The sequence below is a fragment of the Mauremys reevesii genome, unplaced genomic scaffold (assembly GCF_016161935.1).
Source record: "Mauremys reevesii isolate NIE-2019 unplaced genomic scaffold, ASM1616193v1 Contig85, whole genome shotgun sequence".
Classification (NCBI taxonomy): domain Eukaryota; kingdom Metazoa; phylum Chordata; order Testudines; family Geoemydidae; genus Mauremys; species Mauremys reevesii.
This window is the reverse complement of record NW_024100901.1, coordinates 68,448-80,893: the sequence shown is the minus strand read 5'-3', so window position 1 is coordinate 80,893 and position 12,446 is coordinate 68,448. Positions and strand designations below refer to the sequence as shown.

The 12,446-nt window shown below is 50.6% G+C and overlaps 2 non-coding genes across 2 annotated transcripts; one reads left to right on the top strand and one right to left on the bottom strand.

The window, feature by feature from the left end:
- Nucleotides 1–241: 241 nt before the first annotated feature.
- On the bottom strand, nucleotides 242–315 carry TRNAT-AGU. Its single transcript has one exon. It is a non-coding gene; the product is annotated as a tRNA-Thr (tRNA).
- Nucleotides 316–3,962: 3,647 nt separating this feature from the next.
- TRNAT-UGU lies at nucleotides 3,963–4,036 on the top strand. Its single transcript has one exon. It is a non-coding gene; the product is annotated as a tRNA-Thr (tRNA).
- The last annotated feature ends 8,410 nt before the right edge of the window (nucleotides 4,037–12,446 follow it).

Sequence of the window (12,446 nt, the reverse complement as noted above, 5' to 3'; positions counted from 1 at the left end):
ATCGCATGGGTGCCCAACACAGCCTCTCCTGTCACAACATATTGCAGCCGGAGCAACCTCCTTGCCAATGCCAATAGCCTTTTGATCAACTCCAGACTGAGGATTTGATTCTCTCCAACGCTCCGCTGGAAAGAAGCCTTTTCCCTTCACAAGCAATTACTTGGATCGTCAAGGGAGGTCTCTTCTGTATCCTAGAAGGACACAGGAAAATGTGAGCAGAGGAGACAACAGCTATAGAACAAGGCACCACTGGAAGTTGAACCCAGGATCTCCTGTTTACTAGGCAGGTGCTTTAGCCAGCTAAGCCATGGTGCCTTCCCAAGGGAGCATTTGCAACCACTACACTTGATGGTCCAAGACTACACCTTCAAATTCCAAAGTAAAATGTTCCTCATTTCCATCAAGACTTGCAGACCTTGAGCAGGCTGGCTCAGTGCACAGAAAGCCACAGCTGAGCTGACAGAGGGCTTCTAACATGTGCTTCTCCCACAAGCTGCTGTGATCAGATACTGATTAGTGCTCTGTGTTCCACTCACAGCAACTTCAGCTCAACTCTGAGTCATGGTAACCTTTCCATCAGCTCCAGACTTACCATTTAACACTTTCCAAGACTTAGCTGCAAGGAAGGTTCTCTGTGTCTTGAATAAGCACTTACAAGGATTGTGTAGTGAGGTCTTTTATTTTTATGAGAAGAAATAAAAGAAAGGAGCCTGACAGAAAAGCCAGGTTCCGCAAGGAAGAACTGGCAGGCCAAGCCAGGATCTCCTGGTGAGTAGGACGGCTCTTCAGCCAGCTCTGCCCAAAGATCACTATCTAGAGGCCACTTCCCACAGAGACTGATTATGGTTACAGACCCATCCTGAAATTGGAGCAGGATATTTTAAAGCTTATCCTCACAGTAAAGCAACACAATTCAACCATGTCAGCACAGAGGAGAAAGCACTCCTTCATTTCACAGTTATTGCTACTGATCTCACTGATAAACTTCCTTTTCTCGGGGCTGCTCCCAGCACTTTAGGGAGTTTTTCCTCTTCTCCCTTCCAGCTGTGGTTACGGGACTGCAGCAGCTCCCCGGATGGCCAGCTTTGCTCTTTCACTTACAGCCTTCACTTCTTTGGCTGAAGCTGTGTTTGCCACCAGTTTAATCCATAGCTGAGACCACAGGTACCAGCAGCTAGTTACAAAGGCTCAATTCCCATCACCATCAGTGGGAGGTTCTCCTGGGCTGCCAGGGCTGCAGGATTTGGCCCATGGACAGTCAAGTGGTTACAGCAGTTACATTCTTACGTGGTGAGTCCTGCAGCCTATTACCAAACTGCTCTGCCATAGTCTGCAGGGGGCCTGACTTGCTGAGAATCTGGCAGAGGAGAGACCCTGGAGTAGAAGGAAAATGTCCTCAGCAGTCACAGCTGGCAGGAACAGCAAAGACTGAGTATCAGACACACTTTTTCACCAGGACAATAAATGTGCACAACCCCCTGATATATTCTCTGTTCACTCCCCCCTCCCAAGGAAGCCCTATTCTGCTCTATTACACTCTCATGGGATGAGAGGGAAGGTCCTCTCATGGGTAAATAACTGGTTACAAGGTAGGAATAAATTGTGAGTTTTCAAAATGGAGAGAGGTCAATAGCGGTGTCCCCCAGGAGGTCTGGGACAAGTACTATTCAACATATTCATAAACGATCTGGAAAAAGGGGTAAACAGCGAGGTGGCTAAATTTGCAGATGATCCAAAACTACTCAGGAAAGTTGAGTCCAAAACAGCCTGCGAAGAGTTACAAAAAGAGCTCACAAAACTGGGTGAAAGGGCAACAAAATGACAGATTTGTTGATAAATGCAAAGTGATGCACATTGGAAAACATAATCCCAGCTCTACATATAAAATGACGAGGCCAAAAATAGTTGTTGCCACTCAAGTGAGGGATTTTGGAGTCACTGTGGATAGTTCTCTGAAAACATCCACTCAGTGTGCAACGACGGGCAAAAAAGCAAAGAGAATCTTGGGAATCATTAAGAAAGGGATAGCGAATAAGACAGAAAATATCATATTGCTTATGGCCGACCACATGCATTGGCCTCCCCTCAGGCAGGGGACTTATAGGCCCTTCTGCCAGTTGGTGTTGGCAGCAGCAAGGGCTGGGTTCAATGTCTAGGGGAGGAGAGCAGCAGAGAGGGAGGAGGAGAGAGAGTCCCAAGAGCAGAGTGCAAACCAACCAGCTGAGGGTCTCACAGGAGTCCTGAAATAACAGTAGCTCCAGGTCCCATCAGGGCCGCCCAGATGGTGGAGTAAGTGGGGCAATTTGCCCTGGTCCTCGCAGGGGCCCCCACAAGAGTTTTTTGGGGCTCCTGGAGCGGGGTCCTTCACTAACTCCGGGAGCTCTGGAAAACTCTCGTGGGGTCCGGGCCTCCGGAGATTCTTCCACTCTGGGTCTTCGGCGGCAATTCGGCGGCGGGGGGTCCTTCATGAATGAAAAGTGACTTCATTGAAGTGTTGAAGTGCCTTAATGAAGAGAAAAGATTGGGTATGAAAGGGCTCTTTAATCTCGCAGAGAAAGGCATAACAAGACCCAATGGCTGGAAGGTGAAAAGAGACAAATTCATATTACAACTAAGGCACAAATATTCAACAGCGAGGATGATTCACCACAGGAACAAGCTACCAAGGAAAGTGGTGGATTCTCCATCTCTTGATGTCATTTAATGAAGACTAGCTGCCTTTCTGGAATGTGTTTGCTCCCAAAAGGAGCTATTGTGTCATACAGGAAGCCTGTGATATGCAGGGGGTCAGATTAGATGCTCTAATGGTCTCTTCTGGCCATAAAGTCAACTAATTTCTGAAAAACTGAGTGTAGCATTGGGAGCAGCATCTGATGTTTTCCTGTCTAGCTGGCTTGCTTCCTAGAACGAACGCTCCTTGAGTGGGGTGATCCACAGGGAGTAGCTCAAACCTCCAAAGTGCCTGGCCAGGGGCAGGACATTAGCCCAGCAAGGGAGGGGTGTGGCAGTGACATCACAAAGGCCTTTTGCAGGACCTCAGACTATTGGTCAAAGGTGGTGGGGAGGTGGTGACCTCACAGAGAGATGCTGACATCAGCCAGGCAGGACAGGGGTGAGGGGCCAGGGAAACCTCAGAGACCCCTGTGGCTTTGCTTCAGCAAGTCTCCTTCTCCAGGTCTCTCTTTGAGGACTGAGAGAGTATTCGGGTTCACGAATGTGAGCGCCAGAAGGAGCCTTTTTTGAGTTTTCTCCTTCCCTTTTAGTGATTTTACTAGAAAACAGACGTCCCTGTTTAGAAGGTAAGAGCCTCCTCGAGGGAAGGGGTGTCCTGGGGGTGTCACAGTTCAGATGCCAGTGGCCCCCCATGTAAGGAAGTTCCCGCCTCCAGCTCTGTGTTCGCAGGGCGGGAGAGAGCAGCATCCACGGCAGTGATTTGCTCCTGGCTGCCGGAGCAGAGCAGCAAGCTCAGCTGTCAGAACTTCCCAGAGCGATGAAAGGGGAGGGGCCCATGGCTCTGTAGCAGGAATGCAGGGCAGGCGAGTTCACGGCGGGCATTGTGGGATACTGGGGAAGGCCAGTTATGGTGATATAATGAACAGCAGAGTCTACTCTGTTACTTTAAGTTTGCTGCAAAAAGCTCTAGGCCTCTCATCGAAGGCATTTTATTTTGTCAGCAAAACAGGGCAGTTTTGTCGCCAGATGTGGCATTGCACTGTGTACACCAGCCACAAGCTGCCGACCGAGGTAGCGTTGTGTGTTTTTCACACACCTGAGCAATATAATTCTGCTGAAACAACTTTGTAGTGCAGACATGGCCAAAGATTTACTCACACACAGCTTGCAAGGAAAATGTCACCTGCTCCTCTGCTTTGGAGAATCCAAAGACAAGCAAAGCTTCTCAGGCCCTGGTAGCGATGGCAGGGAGTCAGGTGTGGGCAGACAGTGTGTTTTAGTCACCCACAGGCACCATGGCTTAGCTGGCTAAAGCATCTGTTTTGTAAACAAGAGATCCTGGGTTCAACTCCCAGTGGTGCCTGGTTGTTGGGGCACCTGCTATTGGCTACTGTCAGAAGACAAGATTCAGAGCTAGATGGGCCTTTGGTCTGGCCCAGTGTGGTTTTCCTTATGGTTTAAATAACACTCACAGGCACTGATAATAGAGTTACTGAAGGTTTGGGAGTTAGGAGCGGGTAGGTCAGTGGTCCAGTCCCCACACAGATGACCCCTGTCTCCCTCTGGTACAGGGGCAGGTCTGAGCTGTCACCCAAATGCTCATTGTGGCTGCCAGAATCTGTGAGCAGCTTGTTTAGTTTACGGCAAAGGTTGAGTCCTGCTTTGTGCACCGTGTGTGAGAATGAAAATCCTAAACCGCCCTTTGAAATAACAAAAGCAGCAGGACGTGTTATTGTCCCTGCCCCAAAGCAGACAGACCAATGGAGAAATGCCGTCGAGTCCAAGGTAATACTCCCCTGCCATTTTACCTTTTTTTCTGGCTAAACTCCTTCTTATCTGCCCGGCCCAGGCTGTCCTCTGCCTCAGCTGCTGCTCCCGGCCTGCTCTAGAGTCAAACACGCAGGGCCCCCAGGGGAACAGAGGCTGGGACAGGGCAGCAGCCTAGGCTGGGCTGGGCTGGGAAGATGCTGGAAGTTCTCGTTCCCTGAGAACTGGCCTGGCTCCCTTCTCAACAGCAAACAAATCAATTCCACGTCCCCTCCCCAGAAAAACCAGCCTGGAGCCAAGGGCAGCAGGGGACGATTCCCTCCAGTTCCCACCGAGGCAGGAGAGAAGCCAGGGTGTTTCTAGCAGAGCTTATGGAACTGACGTGGGGAAACCAGCCTTTAATAACAGGCAGTTCCTGTTTAAGCTCAGTGTTTTTAACAATTTCTACAACATTAAATAACCCTTCAATCGTAGTGTCACCATCCGTAACATTGGTTCAGCCTTATAGGTTCCTAAATGAAAACTAAACATCTCTTCAAATCCAAGGGAGTGGAGATCAGTCAGTGTTCAGAGTCATCCCATATAAAAGAACCAGGTTGTCGTACATACTGGCCCCATCATGTGGCCATCACCTTTCCCTCCTCTCTGTTAAAAGTTTTAGTATTTTGCACAGAAACTTTCTTCCCTCAGGAGAGACCTGGGAACCAGGGCTGCCAGCCAGACAAACACCTTTAAGAGGCGGCGTCATCTGTCAAAAAATGATCTCCCTCCTTCAGTTCAGTGACACCCTGAAATGTTACTTATCAGGGCAGAGCCAGAGGATTGAAAGCAGCTACATCAAACCCCTGTGTAGCTAACTGGAATGAACACAAACACTCCCTGGTATCTGAAGAGATGTTTAGTTTTATTCTTGGTAAACTACAAAACTAAAGGGAAAGGCAGTCGTGCCAGATATAAAGAGTGAAACACGAGACAATCATCATAGTTATGCCCATAGTGCAAATTATTTCTAAATTCTTCTTATTATCATCGGTGTATTATTTTCTCTGCTGTCTAGACATTGACTATATCTTGACCAAGAAATTTAGATCTTAATAAAATAATCGACTATCCCTGGTTAAGCCAATGGACTTGATACCCACTGGGGTGTCCCTACACAGGTTCAAGTACTAACAACAGTGGCTGCCTTTTAGCCATAGATTTTAATCAGGGCAATAAATTGATACAAACTCCTGTAAAATCATTTTCCAGCCCAACTCCTTCACCCACATTTGTTAGGGCATTGGGCCACCATGTGAACATTTCATTTCCCTCCTCAATTTCACACAGAGACACAATTTCCTTTGCACAGATCTATGAACAGCGAAACCTCCCTGTGTCTCTTGTCTGAGCCAGAGCATTCGATTCCATTGAAACCTTCTCTCCTGCAATGGCGATGGTCAGACAGAGGGGACGTGGCCACCTTCACCTCTGACAGTGAGATATTGGCTCAGCTCTTTCTGCTGCTGCTGTTAGTCCATGAAACATCAGGGATGGAATGCAAGGCTGAGTTCAACCCCCTGAAACATTTCAGTGCCCCAGAGAAATCCTGACCCCGGCTGTTGGAATGATATGGTGGAGATTCGAATAGGAAAGGGACTGTCTGAATTGTCAGTGTGGGGAATGAACAACAACCTATAGCAATGTCATTAACCACAAACACACTCTCATCCTGCTCCAGCTGGAAGGGAAATGGGCAGGAACTCTTGCTGTTCAGCCATGGACACACGTACACTAATGCACAGCCAGGAGTGTGCTGGGGGAGCTGGTCTGAGCAATTTGAAGTGACAATTCTGTGAGAACAGAATCATGGTGTAGTGAAGTAACTGTACATTAAGTACTTGTGGCTGAGTGGTTAAGGTGATAAACTAAAGATCCATTGATGTCTCCCCACACAGGTTTGAATCCTGCCAACTATGGAGGCATTAGTATGTTGCTAGTGCCTGAGTGTCCACAGAGCTAGATCTGGTCTCACTGTGAGGCTGGCTATACTTAAAATGCTGCTGTGACACTGCTCTAGCACTGTAGAGTAGACAGCTGCTACAGTAACTAGAGGGGTTTTCCATCCCTATAATAGCTACATTGACAGAACAATCTTTCCTTTCGTTTAGCACTATCTAACCACGGCTTAGGTCAGCTTAATTATACTGGTTTTGGGGTTTTTCACACCCTGAAAGACCATCATGCTCCACCAACTGAGCTAGCTAGATTTAAAGTCAGTCAGCTGCCCAGTCACAGTGTAGAAGGAGCCTGAGGGTGTTTATTTGTGAGCTGAGGTTCCCTGTCTGACATTTGCCTTTTTTCCTGGTTCGTTATGTCTCCAGCGAGCAAACCGGAGCTGTCATGAGGCTGGTTAGATGCTGCTTTCTAGCCCAGAGAGCTGGGATTGATTTAACATGCTGTCGCCATCAGCTGGTCAGAGTAACCAGGGTGGGAGGGTGGAATTTAGGATTCTCCCACCAAGGGGAGGTGCTGTTGGACTCATCTAGTGGGGGAGAGTCTGAGTCTGAGTTCCCCACATGCCACACACACTTTCACAGGGAATCAGGTCTCCTGGGGAAAAACTCAAAAGAAGCCCAGGCCCAGGAGTGTCAGAGAAGGGAATCGCTGTTTGCCTTAAGAGGTGGGTGAGGGAAACCTGCAGGTCCTTAAATCCCTCCAGCGCCTGATAGAACCATTTGTGGGGAAGGTCTGGGGAAGCCGAGGAGGACAAGGAGACGGGAAAAGGGCTTGCAGCTGTTGTGCAATCCCCATGCGCCCAGCAGAAGGGTCCGGGGGGCTCAGTGCTCAGAACTCACAAGATGGCAAAGCTCAGAGCCCCGTTACACAGTCAGACTGTGATCAGCTCACACCCAGGGGGAGCAACACCCCTCCCTTGGTCTCTGTGCCAGAGCTCCTATCAGCTCAGTCCTTCCCGCAAGAGCGGGCTGCTGAGAGGGTTGCGATGGGGAAGGCAGAGGAGGATTGTTCCTCATGGGTTTTTTTTGTGTGGCTCTGTGATCCTGCTGGAGGAAGCATCATTTGAGTTTGTTTCAGTGTCTTGGGTTGGGCTGAGGTTGTGACCCTGAGCACAGGGGTTCCTGCACTCTCTGCTCCTAGCCCCTCAGGGAGTGGAAAATGGAGCAATTTCAGAAAGTGGCTAGAAAGTAGCCTAAGAAAGTGTAGTATAAGTGAGAAGAAAAACAATCTCCTCACCACCCTGGTGGTCTAGTGGTTAGGATTTAGCACTTTCACTGCTAAAGCCTGGATTCAATTCCCAATCAGGGAAAAATGACCTTAAACCAAGAAAGCTTTGCTTTTTCTTCGCTTGCAATGTAAATAAATCCATGTTATTTTCCTGATTCCCCCATCTTCCCAGTGTCTCCATGGCAGGGCTGGCTCCAGGCAGCAGCGCAGCAAGCAGGTGCCTGAGGCAGTCAATGGAAAGGGGAGGCTTCAGCGGCAATTCGGCCCTCTCAATCCCTCTCAGATGGAAGGACTTGCCACCAAAAGCGGCAGAGGTAGAGCTGCCATTGATTGCAGCTTTTTTATTTTTTTTTCCGCTTGGGTTGCCAAAAACGCTGGATCTGGCCCTGCTCCATGAAAGATAATTTGTTAAATCCCAGATGAGTGCAGTTCTTTCAGTTCTCAGCCTGAGTCCTTAGGTCTTAATCCTGAGGATATTGTCCCACCATGGGGCCATTTCCCACCTCTCTTTCCTAGGGAAGCACAATTTTCCTTGCACAGACACAGGAACAGCAAGATCCTTCTCTGTCCCTTGTGCAAAGCAGGGGGCCAAATTCCATGGAAACAATGGACAAGCAGGGGGCCCTGGACACATCCAGCCCTGGCCGTGAGATGTTCCCTCCCCTCTTTCTTTATGCTCCTGTTGTTATTTCATGGATTGTCTGGGATGGGGGAAAAGCTGAGTTCACTCCAGGTGGAGGGGAAAAGAACCCTGAAAATCTCAGGACCCAACTCCTGCTACCAGGATCACTGAGGTGCTGGGAATCTGCATGGGAAAGGGACGGTGTGAATTGTCAAGGTGGGGAATAAATAACAATCTACAACTAGATCCACCTCATTAACCACTGACACAGGCTAATCCTGCTGCCGATAGAAGGGAAACTGGGAGTGATTCTTTGCTGCTCAGCCATGGAAACAGTGACCCAATTGCACCGCAGTGAATGTGCTGGGGAAAGCTGGACTTCAGAGGCAGGTGGCAATAGCAGATCCTAGAAACACCTGGAGCTCCCCACAGCACTGCTGCCACCAGGGTCAGGTGTTGAGTGACTCACAGCGCCCCTCCCATTACCTTCCAGCAGGGGGTGGCAGCACCCCCCACCCAATGCTGGGGAGAGGGCTGAGTGTATCTCTGCACCCTGAGTCCAGGGCACCCACTCTCTCTGCCCCACACATCGAATCTGGCCCTGCTGCAAAGTGACCCCAAGAACCAGCAGCCTCCAGGACAGCAGGTTTGGCCCTCAGAGCAGGGAATGTGTCCCCCTGGCTGCTCTTAGGCCACTAGGTGCTCTGGGAATAGGACAGCTCTGAGTGTAACCCAGGGTCAGAAACCTTTCAGAAGTGCTGTGCCGAGTCTTCATTTATTCACTCTAATTCAAGGTTCCGCATGCCAGTGATACATTTTAATGTTTTTAGAAGGTCTCTTTCTATAAGTCTATAATATATAACCAACTATTGTTGTATGTAAAGTAAATAAGGTTTTTTAAAATGTTTAAGAAGCTTCATTTAAAATTAAATTAAAATGCAGAGGCCCCAAGACTGGTGGCCAGGACCTGGGCAGTGTGAGTGCCACTGAAAATCAGCTCATGTGCCACCTTCCGCACATGTGCCATAGGTTGCCTACCCCTGGTGTAACCCATAGCAAGCAAAAACTATCTGGGGATGTAGCTCGGTGGTAGAGCACATGCTTTGCATGTATGAGGCCCTGGGTTCAATCTCCAGGTTCCTTTTTCACCCTGGTGCTTTGCTCATGCCCAGAGGGGATGTGGCCCAGCAGTCTCCCTGCAGGAGTTTCAACCCTGCTCAGTGAGGGGCAAGTGCCAATTGCATGGAAGGTCTGGGGCGGTTTCTGCTCCTAAGTCACCTCAGTACATGTAAGATTCCCATCCGCTGTGCTGCTTGGGACAAGGGTAGATGAGAAGGGCGAATCCTCCAGCACTGGAGGGAAAGGTCCCATCTGCACAGACTGAGAGGCAAGGAAACAGAGGGGCAGTCAGTGCTCAGGGAGGAGGGAGGTCAGTGATTCACACCCACCAGGGGACACTGTCTTTTTGAGGTGAGTGCAGCTGGCTTGGGATGGTGCTGACGATGGGTAGAAAAAAGGCTGGAGTCAATGACTGATGAGACCACAGAAGGGGAAAGGGAATGGCAGCCCCACAGAAGGTCCTGGGTGCTCAGATGCCCCAGTTATTGCACCCTGGCCTGTCGTAGAGAGAGAAAAGACCCAGCGGGACCCAGCCCCCTACAGTGATCCCATGGACAAGAACCTGGCTGGGAGTGGGGTGAAAGCTCCCTCTGGGCAAAGGGGAGCTGAAATCCCCCAGTGTCCTGGAATTTAAGCAATGGAAGCTTAAAACCCTGCAGGGGTGTGGGCTGAGGTGCATCAGCAGAAGGTTGGGCTGGACAGGGGCGGCAGGTTTGGATAATTTTTGGTGGTGCCCAGAATGGGACCAAGTCCTGCCCCACCCCACCCCACCCCCACACAGGGCCAGCTTTAGGCCAATTCTCCTGATTCCCCTGAATTGGGCCCCACCCCTAAGAGGGCCCCGTGCCCAAGCCCTGGTACTGCGTACTGGCAAGAGCTGGTGCGCTGTACCAGGGTGGCCCGGCTTCCTCAGGGGGCAATTTAAAGGGCCTGGGGCTCCCAGCAGGCTGGGATAGGGCTGGGGTAGGGCTGCAGGGCGCTGGGGCTATTTAAAAGTCCAGGGTTCCCATTGCTTCTACTGCCCGGCCCTTTAAATAGCCCCCAGAGCCCCCGCTTCCCAGGGCTCCCACAGCTATTTACAGGGCCGGGCGGTAGAAGCAGGGGAGCCCCAGGCCATTTAAATAGCCCCAAGCCCCGGGCTGCTGCTACCCCGGTGCTGACAGAGGGAGGAGGGGGCACTTACCGTACAGGGTGGGCTGTACCCTCTGTACCTGCACCCCCTGCCCTGCCTCCAGCCCCTGCCTCCAGCCAGCCCCACACCCCTGCCCTGCCTGCACCAGCCCCTGCCTCCAGCCAGCCCCACACACCCTGCCCACAGCCAGCCCGTCTCCAGCCAGCCCACACCCCGCTGTCCACAGTCAGCCCATCTCCAGCCAGCCCCGCACCCCTGCCCTGCCTGCACCAGCCCGTGCCTCCAGCCAGCCCCACACCCCTGCCCTGCCCACAGCCAGCCCCTGTCTCCAGCCAGCTCTGCACCTCCTGCTCACAGCCAGCCCCTGCACACCCCTGCCTGCACCAGCCCCACATCCCCTGCAGCCAGCCCTGCACCCCGTGCCTGTCTCCAGCCAACCCCTGTCATACCCCTGCGGCTCTGCCTGAAGCCAGCCAGCTCCCCACACCCCCTGCCTGCACCAGCCCTACACCACCGCCCGCCCCTGCCCTGTCTCCAGCCAACCCCTGCTGCACCACCTGCTGCCTGAAGCCAGCCAGTCCCACAATCCTCTGTCTCCAGCCCTGCCAACCCCTGCCACACGCCCCTGCGGCCCTGCCTGAAGCCAGCCCGCCCCACACCCCCGTCTCCAGCCAGCCCCACACCCCTTGCCTTGCCTGCAGCCAGACCCTACCTCCAGTCAGCCCCTGCCCTGCCTCCAGCCAGTCCCATGGCCACTGGTGCCTGCAGTTCCCAGGGCAGTAACCCTGCACACCTGCTTCAATGAGGGGGGCAGGGAGCAGCTGGGACCCACACATGTGCACACCCTAGGGTGACCAGACAGCAAGTGTGAAAAATCGGGCTGGGGGTGGGGGGTAATAGGATCCTATATAAGAAAAAGACCCAAAAATTGGGACTGTCCCTATAAAATCGTGATATCTGGTCACCCTAGCACACCCCCAGGGAGTGGTGGGGACCCACACATATGAAACGGAGCTCATTTCTGGTTCAGGCCCATCTTTTTAAAAAAGAACTTTAGGTAGGGTTAACATACACCCATATTTTCCTGGACATGTCAGGCTTTTTGGTTCTTAAATCACTGTCTGGGAGGAATTTTTAAAATTAAAAAATTTAAAAATTCCTCCTGGGAAAATACAGATGCATGGTAATGCTATTGGTACAAAAAATACATACTGTGGCACATCCCTTAAATCAGAACTTTTTATAGGGAACCGGTTCCTAAGAAATGAAAGTCTTATAAATTTTAGTTATCCCTGGGGCCTGCTGAAAATGACTGCCCAGAGTTCGAGAACTGTCCCTGTTCTCATTGGACAGATGGGAGAAGCCTGAAGTAAAGAAGAAGGAAGTGACCTTCCAAGGGCCTACACAGCAAGGTGGTGACAGAGCCAGAAAGAGAAGCCAACAGTCCTGACTCCTGTTCTAATGGACAAAAAAGCAGAGAAAAGGATAGAGCCCAGGAATCGAGATGGTGGGGAAATTTCATTGAAACCATTTCTGTCAGAAAATCCCCTTCAGACTAAACCAGTTTGTTTCTCGAAATCAAAACAAGTGGGATGAAAGTTCTTTGCAAAAATATTTTGTTGCAAAACAAAAGCATCTCCTGTTTGTCACAGTGTGTTAAATTGTCTCGTCGCACACAAAGAGGAGACACTTAGATCTCAAACATTAGATAAGATGCTTCAGTCTGAGCTAAGTAATTGCTGCTCTTAACAATTTCAAAATAAAAAAAATACAAATCAAATAGACTATTTCAGCTATTCTATTATGTCATAATCTGCTCTGAGTAAATGTGATAGGACACCGCATATTATGCACTACTCCTAGTGACACTCTCCAATGGATCCCCACCCACCGTGAGGTAGGTAGGAG